The sequence below is a fragment of the Elgaria multicarinata genome, chromosome 3 (assembly GCF_023053635.1).
Source record: "Elgaria multicarinata webbii isolate HBS135686 ecotype San Diego chromosome 3, rElgMul1.1.pri, whole genome shotgun sequence".
NCBI lineage: Eukaryota > Metazoa > Chordata > Lepidosauria > Squamata > Anguidae > Elgaria > Elgaria multicarinata.
In genome coordinates, this window is record NC_086173.1 from 55,242,985 (window position 1) to 55,267,213 (window position 24,229).

Below are 24,229 nucleotides of genomic sequence, written 5' to 3' on the forward strand. Positions count from 1 at the left end.
CTCTCTCAAATTACATTGTACATGACTTGATTAACAGCCTGCTCTTCTAAACAGCTATACTAACAACACTGAAAAATGTGTCTGCCAAGGTTTCGGTGTCTGTGTGACAGATTCCCTGTTGTACTGCTTCTGGATTCACTTATCAGCAGTGGTATTCCATGAAGAAATCTGCTCAAGTACAAGATAATGTTACACTTGGTGCTGTAACTTGGGCAGCTGGTTCCAGAACTGGGGGGCAAGACTGGGACAAGAGGCATATATGGAGGAATGACAGTGCCATAATATTGAACATGTAGCTCAGAGATTATTTATGCTTGTGCAAAGGTTTGGAGGGATGCTGCAGGTAGCCTGGATCCAAACCATGTAGGGCTTTAAATGTGATAACCAACACTTTATACTTCGCCCGGAAACTAATTGGCAGCCAGTGAAGACTGGTGTGATGTGATCACCCCTAGATGTTCCAGTGACCAACCTGGCTGCCATATTTTGAACCAGTTGAAGTTTCCGGACTAGGCACTATGTAGAGCGCATTGCAGAAGTCAAGCTTCAAAGTTTCCAGCTCGTGCTGGTAATTATTGTTCTTTGTTTATTTGTGTTTTTTAATGCCTCCCATGTAGTGCTTTTTGTGCCCATTTTTCTAGGGTGACCATATGAAAAGGAGGACAGGGCTCTTGTATCTTTAATAGTTGCATTGAAAAGGGAATTTCAGCAGGTGTCATTTGTATATATGGAGAACCTGGTGAAATTTCCTCTTCATCACAACACTTAAAGCTGCAGGTGGCCTGACCATTTTTAAATCTGGTCACAGTATAGCTGCAGTATAGCTCCTGCAGCTTTAACTGTTGTGATGAAGAGAAAATTTCACCAGGTGCAACATGCATACAAATGACACCTGCTGAAATTTCCTTTTCTATGCAACTATTAAAGATCCAGGAGCCCTGTCCTCCTTTTCAAGTGTGATTGGCCGTGTTTGGTCTTCATTTTGTATTGCGTGGGTATTATTATTATTATTAATTATTTTCCTGGCTTTTATACCAATGGATGACTGGATTCAAACTGGATTCGCTATCAGCCTAGAAAAGCGATCTCTTGTGTTGCTGTAAAAAAATAGAGACAACCAAATGAAGGATTCCAAGTTAGTCCTGCGGGGGGTGCTCTAGCTGCATGCGAAAGCCATGAAGAGAAGACCACAGACTTACTTCCTGCTATTTAGTTCCGCATTTCCGTCGTGGTGACGTATATTCCGTTCCAGGGTAAATCAGGCCTCGAAGATGCGCGCGCATCTTCACACGGCTTAACGGTTAAGCGAGGGACTCGTAGGAAATAATGGGGGGGGGGGGCTGAGGAGAGAAAAGAGAAACGACTTGGCGCGTGCGCACTGGAAAGTCGCGGCTCGACCTATTTTTCTCAGGCCGCTCAATTGGAGGCTGCTTGGCTTTTTTGAGGCCTAAAGCCTGAAGTGTCCCGAGGGGAGGGCAGCGGTTCTAGAGTCTCTGGGCAGCAGCATAAGTGTCGGGCGCTCCAGCTTCTCTTCAGCAAGGCCGTTGCTGTTGCCTGAAGCCGTCCCCGGCGGTTTTTACGCCAGCCTTCTTCAACCCGGTGCCTTCCATGTGTGGCGGACTACAGCTCCTATCCTCCCCAACCGGCATGGCGAGTCTGACGTACCTGGAGGGCGCCAGATTGAGGAAAGCTGCTGCATGTTCTAGATTAATACTAGGCTGGATTTCTTTTACTGAAGCGGCCGGGGGTGGGTGGGGGGCTACCTTGATTCCTGAAGCTTGGCTAGAGAGCCTGGCTTGTTTTTTGTGGGGTGGGATGTGTGGCGGCACAGCAAGCTTAGCTGCGCCCTTGAAATGTGAGATAAGGGATTATTTTGGGCTTGTCTCCTTTGCCTGATCCCTGCTACAATAATGTGAAATCAAGAGTTTTTAAGATGTGTTGATTTGTTGTACTAATGTTGTACAATCCAAAAGGGAGAGGCGGGTAAGAAATAATAATAATAATTATTGTTGTTACAATAATATTCTTTGGTCAAGCTACTTGTTCTAAACATGCTTTTAAAAAATGCAGTTTTACATTGCTACTTCTATTTTGAAGGGGAAATAGCGGCTGTGCTGATGACCAAAGTGTGAGCCTTACATGGCAATCTCTCCTCTCCTGTGGAGGCCCCGGGGAGGGGAAGACAGACCCACCAGCCAGGAAGTTCCCAAGATCCATTGGTGCCTCTTTCTTTGAGCTCTGTGGCTTCCTCCCCACCATGCTGCCCAATGAGAGAGAGACAAGTGAACAAGCCAGGTGGCAGCTTGGTGCCTCCTTTTGCTTCCTAACTCTGGATAGCCTCACTGGGCCTAATCTTTCGCACTACTGCCTAGAGAGGGAGGATGTAAGAAGAAGCCTTCCAGGGGGAGCAGGCTCTGGAAGTGAAGAAAGCAGGAACCATCCCTTGGCCCAATCTTTGTTGCTGAAAGAAGAAAGTTTGAGGGATTGTGTGGAGGTTGTGTAGATTCCTGCAAGGAGCAGTAGCTATCTCCTGTTCTCTCTCTCTCTCAGTGGCAGAGGATTTGATTCACTGGGCTGAATCCCCAATGGAGAATAAGCTGGCTGATGTAAAGTACTTCTCTCTCACAAGAGTGTTAATGTAGCATAGGTGACTCCAAATATAGTGTGTGTGTGGCGGTGGGTGGGTTCCCCATTGTGGAAAGAGATCTTCTTCTGTAAAAAGAGATTTTGTTTGTTCCTCAAAGGGAAATTTCTGTCAACTTTGACAGTTACTGCTTTGCTCATGCTGAAACTTTGCATTATCTCTAGTGTTGGAGTCTTCACCAGAGTGAAAACCTGCTCGCATGTGAACAAGTCAGCCCTGCCATTTTCTGGCAGTACTGCAGTGAACAAGTTAGCCCTACCATTCTGGTAGCACTGCAGTTTTTCTCCAGGTAATGTATTTGAATTATTCCTTCAAGAAGAAAGTGTGTTAGGAAAATAATGCATTTTGCTGCTAGGTATAAAGCCTGTGGGCTGGGAAATGGTTGCTGTGTAGCTGGGCCTACTGGGGCCCAGCCTTGTACCTGCTAGCCTGACCTTGCCCTAGATTAAAAAAACTGGCACGCTCCTTTCTGGGGTCTGCCTTGTGCAGTAACAGGTGTGAGCATTCTACCAGTAGCTTGATGATCATGTATAATACTGCATACAGCTCCATTGTTACTCATGGGAAACTGTACTATACCAAACAAACTGTCTAATAGAGGTATTTTAATAATGGAGTTTAAATAATGAAGGGCATAGCATTTGAAAGATAAAGTGTGCCAATTTAAATTCTACTTGGTACAAAATGGTAAATTTAATCCTGATATACAGTAGTTGTTTTATTATTCTATTTAGACTTCGTGGCAATTCCAAATTGTCTTAGAGCCATCTTTGCCACATAAGGCATGTGTGAGAGGTGAAGACAACTGTCCCTGTAGTTAGGAATTCAGTCTGCTTGGTTAAGACCTTTTAAAGTCTCTTGAATCTTCATGCTGAATTTTAGAACACTAGAATTCTGCTTTACTATGTTTGTAGCTGGCACATTAAGCATCCCTCACCTGTAAATTTAGGAATGTCCCCATGTACAGTGAACATTAATTGCATTAAAATGAGCCTGTCAATGACTAACCAGTATTTCTTATAGATGCTAATGGTATAAAAAGAGCAGAAAATGGCTGGTTATACTGCACCTTCTTATAGGTAACTATCTGGACTTTCAAATCTACCTAAAGATGTTTTAGATACAGATCGGTGAACTTCGCACAGGATCATATGTTAGACTAAAGTTACACGTTTTAGCCTTTGTTGCATAGTAGGCCTGGGAAGAAAAGCATATTAAACTAGATGTACTACTAGAGCTCACTTGTGCATTGCCAAGTGATTTATAGGCCCTTCTATGTTTTGTTTTAACATTTACTGCACTAATTGGGTTGTAAAACCATGCGAGATTTCCAATACTTATAGAAAAGACTTCGGAAACTCAAAGCTTGAAGTACACATACTTTACAGTAATATTCCAGACTTAGTGAAATCGTTCTGTGAGTTCCTGTTTTGATATATGATACATGCCAAAATAAACTTAAGAATAAATCAACCAGAAGGATGAAGAGAACTTGAGTATACAAAGCCTGGATGTGTTGTCGCTGATTTATTTTTGCAACAAAGGTGGTGTTCGTTTAATACAATCTCCCTCAACCTGGTGCCTTCCAGATGTGTTGGAATGCAGCCCCAGCATCCAATAATCACACTGACTGGGTATGGTGGGAATTGTAGTCCAGTGCGTCTGGAAGGCTGTGTTAAATGAATATCTGCATTATTCCATCATAGCATTTGGGGAACATGAAAACAGCGATAAGGAAAGTTTTACTGTCTTAATTTCTGCTGTGCTTCTGGAGGGCGGGGGTGTAGGCAACTCTAGTTTGGAAATAAAATGCTCTTGATACAAATAGGTCATTCCTGAATACGAGAAATAAACAATTAGCTTGTTCTTGGAGTTGCTTTAGTTGCTTTCTATGCTGAAAAGTAGAAGATTGTGTTCTGTTGTGTAATAGAGCTGGGCTTTAGTCTTATAGGCTTGGACCAGATTGAGCTATGCACTCTGTAATTCCGCAGGTAACATGTTAGTTTTGGTTACCTTTGTCCATGGAGTGCAAAACTAACTGGCCACCTTGGCACAGGGAGCCCTTGTGTGCAGTCTTGGAACTCTTCTGTAAAGGTGGCTTACATAATTCCCTCAAAAATGCTACATTTGCATCTCTTCCAAGAATGTCTCCTAACTATAAATGCTGTGCTCATGCATCTCATGATTTCTCTGGTAGGGTGGATATGAATGGCTGCAATAAGTTCTTTCTTTTTTTAACCAAATGTTTTGAATATTAAACAGTATGGAAACTGCTATGCAACTCCTACAATTGCCTTTACTTCTAATAATCAGTGTGAACTGAAAGGTTTTGGCTAATTAGGTGAATAGGCTACCATCTGCTTTGGGCAGCAGTTTCTACAATGGGTAACTGAGCTCACTAGTGTGCAGTGAGAGATCAAAAGCTCATATTTGGGACCAAATTGTCCACCCATAAAGGAGGCTGCAGTTGCATGTTGCTCAACTGACTTTGCCGCCTTCAAATTGCCTGTGTCAGGTTGGGTGCTTCTGCATCACAAGTTATTGTTGGAATTGCACCCAATGCTGAGAGTCAGTAGAATTATCCATGCTTCTGGGTGGCTGCAGACAAGCTGTAGACAAGCCCAGTTCAGTGATGTATTCAGAAACTCGGGATGGTGGGTAACTCTGTGTAACACTCAGTTTAACACTAAAAGTATTCGCTAAAGTTAATTATGAAATAGGTAGACCTTTTTTATCTAAAGTTGTTTGGAAACACTGGCTTAGGATTTTATGTGTGCAGCTTCTGAGTTATCTTCAGTGCATCACAATGACCGTTATCACTTTATATTTTTTTCCAGGTAAACACAATAGAAGAGTAATGCCCAGGTACTGCAGTGAGAACACAGTCAATATATTCCAGTTTCATGTGTATTTTGTTTTCTTTTGTTTTTACATTCTGGTTTATACAGAGTAATTAAACTGATTTTCAGACCTTTCCATGAGTTGAGTTTTAAATGTCTTGCAAAAGGCACACGTCTCAGAAGAATTTGTTCTACATATTATTAAGAGCAAGTAGAAGTGCTCCTATCCTCACTATCCATGCCTGTAGCCATTTTACGATGTGGCGTCTGCATTTTTAAATTATGCTAGACATGGCATCTGCCACTAGAGGGAGAAGAAGTACGCTAAATAGCCTTCTACCTGCTGTCTGTTCCAGTGAAAGCAAACTGCAGGAATTGCATTCCGAGAATTGCTACCTTAATAGATTACATAAGGCTGCTAGCTGTACTAAAAGCAAAGCATATGAAAAGGACTGCTTTTTAGCAACCCACTTTAAGAAGTCTGAAGGAGCATCACTAGAAGATTCCAGCAGTTTACTCTATATAAATTATTAGCAATGTGTATACATGAGCATGTACCTGGCTGCTTAATTCAAATTTCTGTATGCAATCTAAAGTGGGAGAAGAAATGAATGGCAGAGAAAGGGACAGAGGGGGAAAGTGGATGTGTGGAGTGGGTACATAAATGCTGTTCTCTTAGAGAAATTTGTATCAGCCCTTCTAGTTGAGATAACCAGAAACAGCAACTTTTAAGCTTGGCTTTTTGTTATTACAGAGTCCCTGTAAACATGGGATATGCAGTGCCTTGTCTTTCTTCCATAAATGGTATATCAACTGTGGTCCTCGCCCTAAAATTCCTGGCCACACTTAAAACAAGCTCAAGACTTCAAAGTGGTGTTGCACAACAAAACCAAGTTAGTTAATTGGATAACTCAAAACTCTTTGTCAAGGATTGAAGCGGCAGGGGGGAACTGATGGAAGGGACAAGAGATAGTAGAGGACAACTAAAGGAGAAGGGACAAGTCATAAGAAGCACTAAAAGAAGCCATTGGGATTTTGATACAGTGATGTAGTTCCAAGTTTTCCACACTGAGGAGGTCTAGAAATTTGAATAACAAACTAAATTCTAATGTATGCTAAATTCAGTTCATGAGTTTGGCAATCCTGTTTGCACATTTGTGAAGTGTGTTAATTGAATTGTCAACATTTCCTAATGTGCTACACCTTGCTTGTGCAACCCTTGCCTTGATCTATGAGCCCCATACTCTGTCAGCAGGAGAAGATCTTCGGGTGCAGTCCTGTTGATTGCACCCTTGGTGATCGGAAGCCCCTGAACTCTGATGTCCAATCATACAATGCAGGGCAGGAGGAGCAATGGAGATGCTCTTCGCTGCCTCATCCTCCCGCCCTGCACATTGCACTGGCCAGGCTTTTGCACTTTGGAGGGGGAGGGAAGGAGGCTTGAAGAGCCTCAGGAGAACTCATATTCTGGCCTCTCCAGTTTTCTCCTCTCCCTGCCCCTTGGGATGCCTCCTTCCTTTCTTTCTTTGAGGTTGGTGTTCTGGCCTTGGAAGGCGGCCAGCATGGTTCGTTCTGTGTCAGCTGTGAGGAGGCAGGAGAGGAGGATTGGATCCCTTCAAGGTCGGAATTCTGTCTCCAACTTTGGAAGGGGGAATCCAAACAGCCCTATGGTCCCTGGGATGCTTGCCCAGAGACCCTAGGATTGCTCTCTTAATGGCTTTAGAGAGATGAGTCTTGGCCAAGGGTGGCATGTCCTTCAGCATTCTAAATTAAACTAATCAGCTGGGTTTGGGAAGGGTTGTGTTCTATAATCCATTAATATTTTGTAATGGTCATTCTAGCATAAACTGTTGGGAGCGGTTGTAGCTTGCCTGAACTAAACACATTTTTTCCTGTTGATAAAACAGTGTTGGGTGTTTAAATGCATTACACAAAGGAACTTGTTCCTTAGGGTTATAAAGCACCTCTGTTTTGTTTTCTAAGTGGACTGTGTGTGTGCGCGCGTGCGTATGTGCATACAGATATATTGCTTAATTTGTTATGCAGCTAAGGAAAAGGAAGTCTTGTAACATAGGGTTGATTTGCATTTTGGGTGGTGTGTAGTAGGCCTAGCTATGGAGTTCCTACTTTTTTCTTTACCCAGTCATGGGAAAGAAGTATATTAGCCTTGTTGATGTGATTCCTTTATGCATATGTTATGGGGTAGTGAGAGAAGATGCAGTGAGGAATTGGTTTCCATGCTGCTGCCAGAAAGCATGAATCATTTCATTGTTGGCAAAAGAAAAGAAGGGGCATTTAAATAAACCGAGACAACGGGTAGCTCACTGAATTTTCACCTGGGCTGGTTTTTGTATTTCCAAGCCCTTTCATTCTAAAGGTTTGAAATCGTGCTTGAAATATAAGCAGGCTGCCATGTCAGTGTTTGCATAGTGCATGCATAGTGGCATTTCAGCCTGTGTGGAGTACATAGAAAACATGTTATTGCAATATAAACACCACCTTGCTTAGTGTACAGCACATAGAATAATATCTTGCTGGTTGGTTTTAAGAATTCCTCCAGCCGACAAACAGCTTTTCTTGTAATGACACATGGGACTGCCACGTCAGTAGTAAAAATTCTTCATTTTGCTTTCTGTATGCCTCACTTCTTTACTGAAGCTGTTTATCTTAATAAAGAATGTGCTTAGGTTTTTAAAATGTGTTGACTGCTTAATTGTCAAATAAGGCTTTCCAAGGGTCTTGCAAATCACAGATAACACGTAATGCAAAGAACAAGGGGGCTTTAAAACTTGAAAATAGAGAAATGTTGGCTCTTTAAGAAGAAAGAAGTTTCATCTTTCAGCTGTTTTATGAAATACATTAATAGAACATGCTAAATTCTTGCCTGACTGACTAGCTTTAGGGGCTGGGGATAATTATGATACCCTAATAAGAAAACATTTAGTTCTCTTATTAGGGTAGTTCTGTGGCATGAATCATGTGACTGGCATACTGTACTGTCTTAGTAAACTATATGGGCTGCTCAGAGAGTGAAAGAAGGGATTTTCACTCATTTTTAAAAGAGGGGCAGCCTTGGGCCATATCAAAGGGTAGTTGCTTTCTGGCTATGAGGTGACTTTAATAACAACTGAGACCACACAGTTTATGTGCCTTTTTGTTCTAAGGGTTTGTTGCAATGTAAGAGACTAGGTGGGAAAGAATTGAGGACTTGTTACCTAACTTTTATGACCTGCTGCAGTAAAGTTAAATAGTTGCATTAGTGAAGAAAGCATCCATTATATGGCCTTCAGCTGAAAATTCCTGGGCACTATTCATGTGAACAGGCAGTTCCAAGTCTTGTCCTTCCTGTTCCTTAAAGCTTTATTAAACATCACTCTGCAAAAACGTGTAGCAATAGGAAACAGCTTAGCAAGGAGTTCTAGGAGTCTTAAGTAATTTTCCTATTGATGGAACGGCCATTAAAGGCCAACTGTTTTAATGTGCAAGCATATGAGCAGCCTAACTGTTGGTAAAAGGGTTTCTTCTATTTTAGTATCATCTCCCCTGAAATCGCCAGATTATTGTTACTAAGGGTAACTACCAAGGGCCTTAAAAGGGCTCAGTTTCTAGTGATTTTGTCCTTCCCTCTCACTGTTTAGAGTTACTCTATATCATTCATAGGAGTGACTGGTTTGTGAAAATGCTTGTGTAAAAATCTCATCAAGTCCTCTCTCCTTCCCTAGTTTGGTAAGAAAGCCAGTGCAGGTATTTCTGTGGAAGGGATAAAAGCAAGCATGGGGTGTGAGCAATTGTCCAGTTGGTGATGGGAGGAAGATCTTCATGTGGAGAGGTGATCTTTTTTCTCTTTATCTTTTAAACCTAACTTTGGTGTGAACATTACAACTACCCTGTTTTATCATATCCACATTTCAAATGGAGGCTGAGGTTGATCGCAACTGTCTACTTCATCTTAGTGAAATCACACTGCAAAAGGTGGTGCACTATTAAACATTACACATCATAATAGATGTGTCTCATTACTGTAGTGCCAAGACCATGGGTGATTTCCAATGGTAATGTGACACAGAATATACTCATTAAAGTGAATGGGCTTAGCCTGGGCAGGACTACCATTGGATACTGCCCCATGAAGCCTAAACACCTGGAGCTTGGTATGTGTAGTAAGGGGACCATAGTGGTGTGCTTCTCAGGGTTATTTGATTGTTAAAACAAATTAATTGAGATTAATTTAATGCGTATGTTTAAAGCTTACAGTGCCATCTTCAATCGCTACACAGGAGACTTCCCAAATTAGTGTATAGCTTTGCAGTTAGTACAGTTTGAAGCAGTGGGGAGTAGTCTGAGAGACAGAATTATATGGCTGCCCCCTCCTCTCTGCTGTGTGGCAGCCCCATCCTCTGGGATTAGAGTGGACAAGGCCCCTCCCTCAGGCTACAGAGATGAACAGTGGAAGGGGTGTCAACAGGCGCGGCTTCACTTAAGGTAAGTGCAATGGGTGCATTCGCATGAAACGATAGCCCATTATGGGTGAGAAGCTACACACTGTGGGTTGTTCTGCAAACCCACAGCGTGTGGTTTGTGCACCCGACTGACAATCAGGTTTGTTGTGGCTTGTTTTTCCCTTATTCCCCTTCTTTCCATCTCGGTCCTCTACCCAGTATCCCAGGGTCCTGTGCAGCAGAACCCATCTTGTCTGCTCATCCCAACCCGCTCCCTGCTCCAGTTCTTACCCGTTTAAGGCCACTGGTTTTTTTTCCCCTTTAATTTTTTTGTCAGTCTTTCACTATAATGGAATAGCTCTATAGCACCATGATGAAAAAAATTTAAAGAGGGGGAAGGGGGAAGCAGCTGGTGAGAGCCATGTTGAAACTGACCAAGGTATTGACAGAATGGGAAAGTAGTGAAAACATCAGGTTGGTACATACTTTTCTATGAAAAACAGTATGCCAACTTGGGGAGGTGAACTCCAAGGGGGGACCCACACAACAATTGAATCCATCCTTTAAATCCTGGGTGTCCTGATGCAAAGTTGATAAAGTGAAGCACTTTCCCCCTTTAAAAAAAATCTTCATAGCACTATTCTGCTGTAGCACTATTGTGAAAGACTGACCCCAAAAACTAAAGAAAAGCCAGTGACCAAAAAGGGGTACCGATCAGAGCAGGGAGGGGAGCAGCAGGGGCAGGCAAGACTGGTTCAGCCACACAGGACCCTGCTTTCCCTTTATGGTACTGAAGTGCTATTCCACTATAACGAAAGACAGACCAAAGAAAGAAGAAGTCAACTTGTGAAATAGCTGGGACACATTTTTTTTCTTTAAGGATCGGGAACCAGTGACAGCCTCCAAAGTGCCTTTTGGACACTGCAGAGGGGCTGCCACTGGTGAGGGAGGCTTGAGGCAGCTTGACTGTGATCATGAAGAGTAGCAGAGGTTTTTGCTAAAGAAACTACCCATTTCCATCAGCCTGTGATGGATTAGGTGTCCCAGGTTCAGGCAACATGCCAACCCATTATGCATAAAACAACCTCTAAAATAAGCCATTGTTTGTTGCCTTGCTTGTTTGAAACAATTAACCCGCCCCATGGGAAGCTGTCTGGATTTGAATGTCATGCAAACCCATTGTGGATTGTTCCAGACAACAATCCATGATAAGTTGGCATGTTCTACGAACCCAGTCAAATGTGTCCAACTCTGACAGAGCGTGGCTTTCCGTGAAGGCTTCACTGTATCAAACTAAGGGTTATTTCAATCTTTGTGAAGCTGGGACCATTCACTAGTAGAATATACAGCAAAGAGTCTTGTGCCACATTAAAGAATTAGCAAATTAAGGCAGAATCTCATGGACTAGAGTCTAGTTTATGTCATCTAGAAGACACTAGTCCATGAAAGCTTATGCTATAATTTAAGTCTAGAATGCCACAAGACTTCGTGTTTGCTGCAAAGGCAAAAACAACTACCCCCCTACAAATAAGAGATACAGAGATTTCAAGTGCACTCTACTAACAGTGGCCATGTAGCTATTGCCTAAAATTATTACACATTCTTGAAATTTGGGCACTACAACATAAAAGGACCCTACACACACGCACACCCTCAGATTGTTGCAAAGGTAAAGTTAATCTATTCTAGGAATCTATATCAAGTAAATTCCCTGCATTGCATACCATCCAAAATCGAAGATATAATAAACATATATTAAAATACTGTAGACTAAAAGCAGCAGAATCCGAAACCTTTTTAAAAAAACACTGTAAGAATCTCATGGAGATAGAAGATTGGAGATTAAATGAATTGCTTCCTGCATTGTCTACTGATTTCCTATTACACACACACACACACACACACACACACACACACACACACCAAAGCCAGGGCTAAATTTTATGCAGACACTGTGTGCGCCATTATCTTTCATAAATGCTCATTGTGTTTGACCGCTATGACAGAGTAAAATAGAGAGTTCAAATAAAAGGCGTGTGTGCCTCCTGGTGTTGTCCTCATCAAGCCCAAAGGGTTCCATGCATTTCCCTCACCCCTATTGGAAGAGGCCAGATTCCCATGCTAGAATGTTGTATGTAACTTCCTCATTTGCTCTATAGTTTTCCATTAGAAGCCAAGTGATCTTGGCTCACTGCTTCCTGTCCCTGCTGTGCACAGACCCCTGAGCCATTGCTCAGAGTTTTGCCTTCCTCTATATCCCACAGTTGTCTATGTCCCACAATTGGCCTACTGTCCTGGTGCAGTGCCTCCACAGTGCACCTGTCGTCTTGTCCTCTCCTCCTCTCTCTAGGGCTTAGTCCTGTCCTGAGCTTAACCCCACACATGGCTGCTTCCCAAGGCCTCACTTTTATGGTCCTGCTGGGGTTCAGCTGCTCCTACTGTTGTCTCCATCTTCTATTTTTTGCCCTCATACCTGAGTCTCTCCCCCTGCCTTCCCATGTTTTCCCACTAGGCCAGGTGACTGCTGCAAAACATGCCCCCCACACACACACTCATGGGGTTATTCTAGTTTTTTAAAATCTCTATGCAGTTTCTATGAAGGGTTGAATTCCCTTCTTTTAGTTAGTAGTTTGATGTACATAACCTGAGTGCTTTCTCAGCTTCATTCTAAAAGCTCTCTTTTTGTGAATACAGGATTGCCCTAAGTCAGAAGCTGTTACACTGTGTTAAGTAGCTGTGGGAAATGACTACAAAGGCTTCAGTGTGGCTACTGTCCTTATTTTATATTTTTCAGAGTTACCCTCCTTAGGTTAATAATAATAAATCTCAAAGCAGCTGAAAAAAATGGAAAGCATGATACAAAAATAGTACACGTAAATGTTTTTCAACCAATATTTAATCATGTTATAAAAACAGTAATAATAAAAAAAACATACTTGGCACGTAACACAGGGCAAACCGGTATCTCCCTCATCCAAAGAGGAAAAGCTCTTGTATCCTTGTTCAGCCTTTACCAAGTGAAATTGACTGGAAAATGTGTGCAAACAATTCCATGGAGCATGTGACACGACTTCTGATTAAGTAGCTTTAGCTTATGACTGTAGTTGGGAGAACTCTGCACAGCTTCTGAGTAGCATTGCTGTCATAATATTTACCCAAACTGCTGTGGATACACATCACTATTTTGTCTTCCCACCCACCCCTCGCCCTTTTTCTTTCTGAAGCAAATGATAGGTCAGTGGTGATTAGCAAACCTGGGCCCCATCACTGTAAATAGAGATCCACTATTAGAAGGTGCCCTTTTCTTTGAAAGATTACGAAATAATGCAGCTTTGAACATGAACTGAGCTGTGTTTATGTTTTGCTCAGGCAGAACATTTGTTCAGTTTTCCAGTACAAAGTTTTGTTTTTTTTCCTGAATGGGTAAGAATAGTTTTTCTTGTGAAGTACATGATTCTCTGTTGCAGTGATTTTATCAGTTTGGATTAATGCCATGTGTTGACTGAAGAGGAAATGTGTGTTCAGTTTGAGGAAACACTCCTGTTCTAAAAAAGTTTTCCCCGTCATTCTGGGAATGTGTGCTTCTACTTACATCTATTTATTGAAATGCTATGAGCAGCAGCCTAAAGATGTGACTTAAGAACAATCAGTTGGAAGTAAGTTCACTAAATCAAGAGGAGAACAGTGTATGGGCACAGCTACATGTTACATGCAGTTCTGCAATTGTCACACTCTCTCCCACCTTTACACACACACACACACAGAGTCAGGAGTAGGTTTCGGCACTGCCATGAGGCCTCGCAGTTTTTAGCTAGGATTTAATTAGAACTAGTTTGGAATGTCAGAATCTATGCAAGCTTATCTCTGTCAAGTGTTCTCAGAGAATAGTAGATAGGAGTCACTTCTCCCAACCCAGCACAACCTTTAGAGACTGAGAAGCTGTCTGGAGAACTTGATAGAGTTTTGGAACAGGTGGGGGCTGAGGAGTCACTCAGATTGAAGCATCATCTTGGTGGGCTGAGCAGTGCCATCCTGTTTGGATAGGGGCATTGCTGAAAAGCCAAAGCCCCTGTCTGTCAAGTGGTGTGGAGGAGGTCACGCCCCCTTTATAAGCCGAGGCAAAGCCTTTGCTAGGAACATCTCGTCTCATGGCCTAAAACCCCTCCCTGTTTGGATCATCACCGTCTGGGACTTTGAAGATTCTCTGCACATGAATTGGACTTTGGATTACTAAGAACTTGCCATGAAAAGTACTGTGAGGCTTTTCATAGACTTGAACTCAAGTTTGATGTGGATCGTGTGTTTTTGTCTGGTCAGCTCAGTGTAGCAGAAGACTGGACTTAATTATGACTATTGGAGTTTTCCTTTGCCAAATCAGGTGGCGGGGAGTTCCCAGAGATAAATCAGAAGCATGGGGCTCATTGTGCCTGAGGTTTTACCTTCCCTATGATCTTGTTTAGGCTTTGACCATATTCCCTCGAGTTACTAATGAATGATCCATGGTTGGACTACCTCCCTAGGCATGGTTTGTTAAGCCTTTCAAGAATTTCCCCCTGTGATTGCCTGAGAGATCATATCAGGAATCTTTCCCCTCCCATGTCCAGGTTTGGAACCCATTTATGGAACCGTGGAGATGGCAACAGGGAAACCATGTTGCTATTGTAGTGATTAGCTTTCGGCTGTTTTGGAATTTCTTGCAGCCTATAGCTCTGACCATCAGCTATATGAATTTCTGAAGTGTGTAACCATTAAGCTTTCGCTGGGAGATTTCCTGCAATAAAAGACTCACTGATTGGGTGTCCCATGTCAGTTTACCAGAATGTGAGCTTGTGCCAAGGGACTGGGAGACCACACAAACACAGACCTGTAAAAGTCTGGAACGTGGTTGAGCACAGCTTTTGCATGCAAACACTCCTTCAGTCCCAGGCATCTTCAGGTAGAAGATAACAATACTGAGTTAGATGGACCAATGGGCTGACTTGATAGGGAGCTTTATCACACCAGCATTATACCGTGCAAACACTGTGAATTGCGTGCAAAGGACTCAGAAGTTTTCCCACTTATAATCTGCTTTTATTGCGAAGTACTCCCATGCATCCTGCTTTAATTGCACTTCTTAACCAAAAGAAGTGCAATATTTTGCTACTAGTTTTCGAGCATATCATTTGTTGTTTTCTGAGCGGCCACTGGGGTGCAGGAGCAGGTTTTGAAGAAAAATTATACAAATGCTTACATCTGTGTAAGCTTTAAAGATAAAGACATCAAAATTGGCACAGTAATAGATATTAAGGATAGCTTTAAGCATACCAAATTTGAATCGGATTGGGTCATCCGTTAATTTTTTATGATTTTTTTACATTTCCCCCCTTAAACCCATTTCCTGGTATGCAAAGGATCTAGCCACCCAGTAGCAACAACAACGGTGACAGCTTAACGCTGTAGGGGATAATTCGAGAGAAACAATGAAGCTCATAAAGCAGCTTCCAGCATGCCATGTCTTCCTTTGACCTTCCTCACATTTGCAGAATCTTTTTACTTCCTCCATCTTACTACTAATGGCTGAAACACTACTTGCTGTGGGGGGTGGGGAAGGAATGCGGGGAGGAAGAGAAGGAATGTCAAGAAGGGTACCTTGATGTTTTTGTCATAAGTTCGTTCATTTGACAACAAAATAAGCCCATGCATAGAAAGGATGTGTTTACAACAAACAGTCCCGGGGGGGGGGGGGGACCTGTCCAGTGAGGAGACTGTTGCAGGCCTTGCTATGGATGTATTATTAAAAGCACAAGGCAATTTGGCCAGATGTGAATCTATGATAAGTGTCTTAGCTGTGTGTACATTTTCTTCATAAGGAGGAACATAGTAACTATTAAAATTACTGTGGTATTACTTGTCTGGGGTAGCAGGGGCTTTATCGGGCAAGAAAGGGAAGTATTCAAGAATACTTCTCGTGATCCTGTCTGGCTTTCTTCTGCAGGGACTACCTTTACTTTCAGGCGTTTTCTTTATAATGGTAAGGATTAGAAGCGTGATTATGATGATGTGCTTCTTAGGTTTTTGCACACATTATGGTCTTCAGTGTTGAGTAGAAGTTGCCATTCATATGGATAAGTGCGGCAAATGTTCCTCAGGTTACACACCAGAATGCCTCAGTCCTCACTCCATGGGTTAGGGCTGGTCATGATTCCTCTCCATGCCTACACAACCTATCATCCAGCAAGCTGCATGTATCTCAACAACACATACACCAACCTACTATGAACGTTATTTGACCCAGAGATACCACCTGGCATATTGTAGACTGCAGCAGTCCCTGACCTTTGGGGGCAAATGGGCATATTTTTAGAGTGTTGTGGGTGCTCTCACAGAACGTCTGCTATGGGGGGTTACTTGTTCACACAATGGTTGCCGTGGTAGGTGTGGCCTAACAAAACACCTGTTTCTCAGAGGGTGATTTGGTGAGCTCCAAAACACAAAACAGTTCTTTGAACCAAGAGAAACCTACCCACCTATCTACATTGCACAGCCACACCAATAAAAAAGGACAAAACACACAAAAGAAAGTAAAACATCACACACAAAAAACACATCAGGTAAATGCACACAGACATACAGACCTAGCTAACCAGCTAACACGCCACCCACCCCCCACCCACCCCCACACACCTACCTACCTAAACATTGCTGTGCTTCAAACCCTGCTACCCCCAGCTCACTTTTTTCTTTTTTTGAGGGTGGCTGGGCTCAGGACAAAACAAAGCACTGGATTGTAGCCACTGACTCTTTTTATTTTTTAAGAATGCCTCTGAGGTCTCTGTAGGGCCCAGAGATGTTCTTGGAAATAAAGCTGCTGCTGAAGGTTGGTATTTCAGTTTGCAGTATGACAGCCTCCCAGTAAAAAACTTTTTATTCTTAGTTTAACAAATAAATATTAAAAACCGAAGGGGGGAATCTAGAGAGCTGGGGAGCCTAGCAGACACTAAGGTAGGTGTCTAAATACACTGATAATAGGTAAGAAAAAACCTATCCAACAGGTTGGGATATCATGGCAACTGGTACTAGTCCTGCCACAGGTAATTATTTAAGCTTTGAATTTACCTTATTACATCCCATTTTTACGTATATATGAAAAAAAACCCAATTTTTTTATTATTAACTCTCTAAACATGCTCTGTCTATACATTTGATTCTAGATAAGAAAGAAGCCTTTTTTCACCAAAATATCACCCTAATGGTTGGGATATGAGGCTATATTCTAAAGCTTTTACAATAGCTAGAATATAGTAGCCTAACTTATATTCTGAAAGGCAAAAGATAGAAATACCAACTGGTAAGTAATAATGAGGACTCAGACTTAATAATTGAAGTGTGTGTGTGTATTAGCTTGTGGTTATAGTACCAATACCAATGTTACTAATACAAGGTTTCTTTTGGCTTTCAGGTGATGGCAATTTAAAAATAGTCTTTAGCAGCTTATGTTCATGCACACTATATTTCACCACTGAGGAAGACCTGTAGGTCGAAACGTTTTTGGTGTTTGAATAATATTGTCCTTCGTGGTTTGAGTGTAATACTGCACAGTGTAAATATACCTGAATTTTACTTTTTGAATGTTTTTCATTGTGGTTTGAATACAATACTATACAGTGTATAGATATTTTAATTCCTGTGACCTTTTTTTAGCGTGTTAAAAGCCTTTTTATAGTATTTCATCCATCTTTGCTACATATGTGATTGTTGGTGGCAATAAGATCCGCCCCTTTCTCATATCTCACATTGGATACTCCGATACCTACGAGCATCACATTGGGGTCCCCAGGACTGAAGCAATACCATCATTTTGTTCCCTCAACCTTTGTGTGTGTTTTCTCCACAACACCTGTACCTCGCTTCCTTCCAAAACCTTTCAGATGTATGCAAGCAAAAATACAGCTTGCAGTTGGAACAAATGCAGGAATAAGAAGAATCTTTTTTATTGTATTTTATACTATGGTTTTATACTGTTGTTTTATATTATGAATGGTTTTAATTTTTGTGAACCGCCCAGAGAGCTCCGGCTATTGGGCAGTATAGAAATGTAATAAATAAATAAATAAATAAATAAATAAATAAGAATCTCCTCAGAGATCAATTTTTGGTCTTTTTCCATTTCGTAAATAAACAAAGTTTTTGATTCCTGGACTTGCAGGGTGACAAATGCGGCTGTTTAGATCTAGCAATTTCTGTGGAGCCTTATCGTCCCCAAGCGATCTCGTAGCTTATTGCCTGACGTCAGGTGCAGCATTCTGTGTTTAGCAATAGCACTGACCTGTTCCAGCTGCAAGCTGCCAGGGAGGTCAGCATGCTGTTTTGGGAATCTTGATCACACGTCAGATGCCTTTTACAAGGATTTTTTTTTTAAAAAAAGGAAAATTATTTGCTTGATTCCTGTTGTGTCACTATAAAAATGTGGGGCAGAGACCATTTACTGTATCCCTGCAACTCAACAGAGCAACTCTATTGTAAGCCTATGCGGCAGGGTCTTGCTATTTACTGTGTAATCTGTACAGCACCATGTACATTGATGGTGCTATATAAATAAATAAATAATAATAATAATAATCTTCAGCTGCTTTGTGTAGAGCTTGCCCTAAAAGATGGGATAGAAATACATTAAATGAATTGTTTCCCTGTTGCTGGGGCCAACCTTCTACTGTTCCAGGGAATACTGCCCCTGAACATAGTGGTTCTAATTAACCATGATGACTGATAAGAGGAGTTTTCATAGGCTGATCTGAAATGGAGCTCCTGGAAGAGCATGCGTGGAGCTGGGGTGGTGGTTGTTGTTGTTATTATTATTATTATTATTTATATACCGCCCCATAGCTGAAGATCTCTGGCCAGTTTACAAAGATAAAAAAAGATTAGAGTAAAAAGACTGAGCATTAAAAATCAATATACAAAATTTAAAAACAAAAGCATAAAAACAGCTAACACTTAAAACCATTTTTAAACACACAGCCAGGCCAAAGCTTGTTTTGGAGTCTGTTAAAACTCTACTGTTAAATGCCTGGGAGGAAAGGAAACCCCAGGCAGACCACGTTTTGTCCCTGAGCCTGAGGCTCAACACCCCTAATGTATATGATAAGAGTTTATCAGAAAGTTATACAGAGAACCATATCTACAACTGCTCTTAAGCAGCTAATAGAAGAGTATATTCCTGTGCCCAGCCTTTTGTGAGTTGGGTTTTGGTCCTGTTGGAGGAGCCCTTCTCCACATCCCACCAATGCAACATATACATTACGATGGGACAAGGTATACTCGTTTTAATCTTAATTTTAGAATTTCTGTAAACCGCCTAGAGAGCCCTGGCTATGGGAGCGGTATAGAAGTGCAATAAATAAATAAGGGAGAGGGCTTTCTCTGTGGTGGCACCCTGACTGTGGAATGCCCTCCCCTTGGAGGCCCGATTGGCGCCAACATTGATTGCATTTAACAAAGCCTTTGATGGTTAAACTCACTGGCACATTGTTTTAACTGTTTTAACTGTATCTATTGTTTTAACTTGGATCATGGTTTAATTTGTTTTTAACTGTGTATATTTATTGTTTTATACTGTATGTTTTAATCTGTACGCCGCCCTGAGATCTTGGTGATATAGGGTGGGATATAAATATAAATAAATAAATAGGGTGACCACATGGAAAGGAGGGCAGGGCTCCTGTGTCTTTAGCAGTTGTAAAGAAAAGGGAATTTCAGCAGGTGTCATTTGTATGCATGCAGCGCCTGGTGAAATTCCCTCTTCATCACAACAGTTAAAGCTGCAGGAGCCGTGCTCTCTTGACCAGATACAAAAGAGGGCAAGTCTCCACCTTAAACTGTTGTGATTATTTATTTATTTATTTATTTATTACATTTTTATACTGCCCAATAGCTGAAACTCTCTGGGCGGTTCACGAAAATTAAAATCATGAAGAGCATAAAAACAACCAACAATCTAAAAACACAAATACAAAATGCAATATAAAAAGCACAACCAGGATAAAACCACACAGCAAAAATTGATATAGGTTAAAATATGGGATTAAAACAGCAAAGTTTAAATTTAAGTTAATAGGTATTAAAATACTGAGAAAATAAAAAGGTCTTCAGCTGGCGACGGAAGGAATACAGTGTAGGCGCCAGCCGAACCTCTCTGGGAGCTCATTCCACAGCCAGGGTGCCACAGCAGAGAAATGACACCTGCTGAAATTCTTGCTGTTAAAGATACAGAAGCCATGTCCTCCTTTCCATATGGTCACCCTAGTTTTGGTAATATTAGTGTGTGAGAGTGGGAGCCACTCTCTCCACATCTTTGCAAGAGCAAGAGGTCTGCAAAGAAACAGCTGCACTCACCAGATGCCATAGGGCAGCAGTTCACATTAAAAATGGGTCTCCGTTTAAATGTGCACCCAGGGTGTTCACTTGCACAATGAAATCTGGAACAAAGCCACTAGGCAACTCCCTCTTAAATCATTATAAAAAGGATGCTCAGAGGAATAAATGAATTAGACCAACGTTGGCATTCTCCAGGAAATATCTGTTAAAGGGCATGGGTCTTGCAAGGGAATTTGAAGGAGAAAAGAGTCTTGAATAAATTCATTATGCTGCCATGAAGTGCCTTTTCTTAGTTACCTCTTGGCAAATATGCGCATGTAGCTTGTTTGTGCTTCAGGTATCTTCAAAAATTGAGAACATGGATTAATCCACTCTTTGAACATAAATTTGAGTTCAACTGCTACAGCTCCTTTCACCCCATGGGTCTTATTATGGTTAGGGTACAAAGCAAAGTTCTCAGAGGGGTACCTATGAATGCGGGATATCATCGAATGATATGCACTGATGGGTTTTTACTTTGGGATTGAAAGCCTTTCTATATGAGGCTTTTATTTTGGGGTTGTAATTGCTCACTCATAGTACTTTGTGGGTCCTTTACACAACATTGTCATTCATAGAATAGCATAGCTGGAAGGGGCCTACAAGGCCTCTCCTGTGCTGTGCAACCATTATCACGGTTTTTTTTTTTTCTTAACAGGGAAAGTGTGGTTGTTTTCCTGAATGGCCTCCATAGCCATAGAAATCTTGTGTATTTCTGCAATCCTGCTATACCATAGTACCACATAGTGGTTGTATAATGGAACCAAGAAACAAAAATGTAAAGGATCAAATCTTAATCCCACAAAGAACGCAGAGGCAAAAACCTTGGTGATGGTGCAGGATAAAAACCCCACGTAGAAAAATCCTGAAATAGACCCCCTGAAATACTCCTTATAGTAGAAACATGGGTGAATCAAGTGAGGGCCTTTGATGTAATCAATTAATAGGCCCCTTTTCATACTACCTTTGTGGTGTAGCTCCTTCCTGCACTTGCTTGGGTAATGCCAGTGAGGAGCCCAAGCTATAGCTCTTCCCCAACTTTGCTTTAGTTTCTGGGTGGGGCAACACTGGTGTGGGGGAGGGGAAGCTTCATTGTGAGCTTCTCCCATGTGTCTTGGGGTGTCCTCTCTTTACTCTTGCAACAGGGGAAGGAGTTACACAGAAGTAGACTAAGAAGAGGCGGGTCTGTAGCTCAGTGGTGGATTACCTGTTTTGCATGCAAAAGGTCCCAGGTTCAATCCCTGGCTTCTCCAGGTAGGGTTGGAAAAGGATTCTGCCTGAAACTCTGGAGAGCTGCTGCTGCCAGTCTGAGTACACTATGCTATACTAGATGGGCCAGGAATCTGACCTGTTCTAAAGAAGCTTCTGGTATTCCTAATGTTAAAAGCTGCAGTACCTGCAAAGTGCTGCGAATTTGGGCTTTGCTCTAGGGAACTGCACCGATCACAGGATTTGGTTTGGATCCTGATTCAGTGATTTGGAAAACAGACCGCTTCAACCCAGACCAATTGGGAGGCTGCCCACTTAGACGTCGGCCAAAATCTGAATCTCCATTCAGAAATCCAATTTTTCCAATTTTATTCCTCTATCATTGGAAATCACCAAATGGCTATAGCGTTTTGTGCGTATGATGTCAGAGTTGGATGAAATTTGCACTCACAGTGGTTCCATAAGAGGAGAATTACACCTGCCATATCTCAGAAAATAAGTGCACCAAGTTCTGTGCTATGTGCCATTTATTTAAAAGGAAACTGCCAATAACTTGCTCGGCCTTTGAGCAGAAAACAAACAAAAAATCTTAAACGAACATGCCATATTCAGTTATCACACGAAACCATTGATTAGTGCACCCTTCCCCAAGCTGGTACCCTTCAGATATTTTAGTCTACATCTCACAGCATTCCTGGGCATTGGTCACGCTGGCTGGGGTTGATGGGAGTTGGTTGAAAATATTCAGAGGTCACCAGGTTGGGGAAGGCTGAATTAGTATTATTATTTATTTATATAGCACCATCAATGTACGACATTGTATGACATGGACGAACCTAGATGAACCTTGGGCTCACACATGCCTCCTCCGGCACAGCCCTGAGTTGGAGTCCAAAAGCTTTTGCTTCTGTTTTTGCTTAAACCCAGCTTCATATGAACTGACAGACTGTGGTTAATGTGGTTTAATAGATACAAGCCAACTCAAAACCCAAACAAGGGCATTATTTATTATGTCAAGAAGGGGCAAACTGGACAAGTTTGTCTCATCTTGGCCTAAACACAGCTTTAGCCTGTTAGCAAAATTCTCCTGTGATGTTTCTAATCTATTGTAGGATAACACAGCCTTTCCCAGGACATATGGAAGTCTATACAGGTGTTTTTTAATTATTATTCTTTATGTTGTGATCTGATAAGAACTACATGGAAAAGCAGTATAACAATGTTGTATTTAAACAGGCAGCACAAGGAAAAAGCCTGTTGAGAGAGACAAATGGTATTTGGGTTGCTTGTTATGGGTGGATGAGGACCAGGGGGAGAAAAAACCACAGTCACAGAAAACTTCTGAATGAACATACTGGCTAGGTTTTTTTGTTTTTTAATGGTGGTACATAAATGGGCAACCATTTCTTAAATATTTAAAGAGCTGTTCAGAATAAACTGAACACAGTTGAGTGTTGACCTAAATTCCACTTGCTCTAAATTAGAAAGTGTATTTGTTTGCCTGCCAAGAATCTGACCAAGGCCGTTTGCTGCTTTTAATAATGCCTTGATCAGCAGAATTCAAAATGTGTGCAGTTAACAGAGCTGCTTCTGGTTGGATTCCATCCCCCACCTCCCCTCACTTTTTTTAAAAAAAGCCCAAATGTGCTTACCAATGCAGAATAAAGGCTAGATGCAAAAGTACTGCACAGGGCACTTAGACTTGATAAGTGGGAGTGGACTTGCTTTGTTTTAGTATCAGCACTAATTCTAATCATCCCCATCTATGGCAAATGCTTGCCACATTTCTTCCCCCACCCCATTGTCTACAATGAGAACATGTGGCATAAATGGAATGTATCCCTGGATACAGCAACTGGCAAGACCTGATTCAAGAGCACTGGCTATGTGTCGGCTTTCCAGTAATTCCTAACACCCCTGTTTGCTCTCTGACTGAAGCACATCGAGCTAATATTTGTGCTGAGATCACCCTCCGTGACTCTAGGTTCTATTCCAAGAATTGAAAATTCTAATTCTAGACCTCAACCTAGTGTATGTGTCAAATTATTTATTTATTTCCATTTTGCCTCCTTTCACATGTCACTCTCGTTCTTAATTAAGTCCTACTGAGTGTTCCTGAACCAAATAATTGTACTTTCTCCACCAGTGAGATTTTATTGTATCTGTAAAAGGTAGGCTAATACCTTTGCATCTGGTCTTGTAAACAAGGCTATAGCTAGCAGCAGCCTTTCCACTAGCTGCCTGCCAAGTTTTTAAGAGAGAGAAAGAGGTGATTGTTATTCCAATTTCGCTTCTTGGCACAAAGGGAACCTCAGCTGCTGCAAATGTTGAATTCCACATTCCATCCCCCCATAGTCCTGTGAGACCAGCTGCAAATCAAAACCAAGAGACAAGAAGACAAGAAAGGCAAGTTTCTCCCTTGGGGGCAGCTTCTGATTGAAGTATGGAGTGCAACCAACACCACTTTGCCCCCAGCGTTTTGTCTTTTATTACAACACAAGAAAATGACCAAGTAAACTAGAAGAAGCTGCTCTTTTCCTGCTATGAACGAACACCCCCCCCCCCACACACACAATACGTATTCATTTTCATGAGCCAAGGTGAAGTCAGTTTTTTAAAATTTTATTTTAGGGTTGCAAGCTTTATTCTGTTTGTTCAGTGGATTGATCAACCAAAGCATAGTTGATTAATTTGTAAAAGCC

The 24,229-nt window shown here is 41.7% G+C and overlaps 1 long non-coding RNA gene and 1 other non-coding gene across 2 annotated transcripts; both read left to right on the forward strand.

Moving 5' to 3' along the window:
* Positions 1-1,993: 1,993 nt before the first annotated feature.
* On the forward strand, positions 1,994-5,620 carry LOC134394704 (uncharacterized). The gene is made up of 3 exons (XR_010025197.1): positions 1,994-2,933; positions 3,668-3,723; positions 5,482-5,620. It is a non-coding gene; the product is annotated as an uncharacterized LOC134394704 (long non-coding RNA).
* On the forward strand, positions 3,011-3,192 carry LOC134397028 (small Cajal body-specific RNA 16). The gene has a single exon (XR_010025317.1). It is a non-coding gene; the product is annotated as a small Cajal body-specific RNA 16 (non-coding RNA).
* Positions 5,621-24,229: the final 18,609 nt, after the last annotated feature.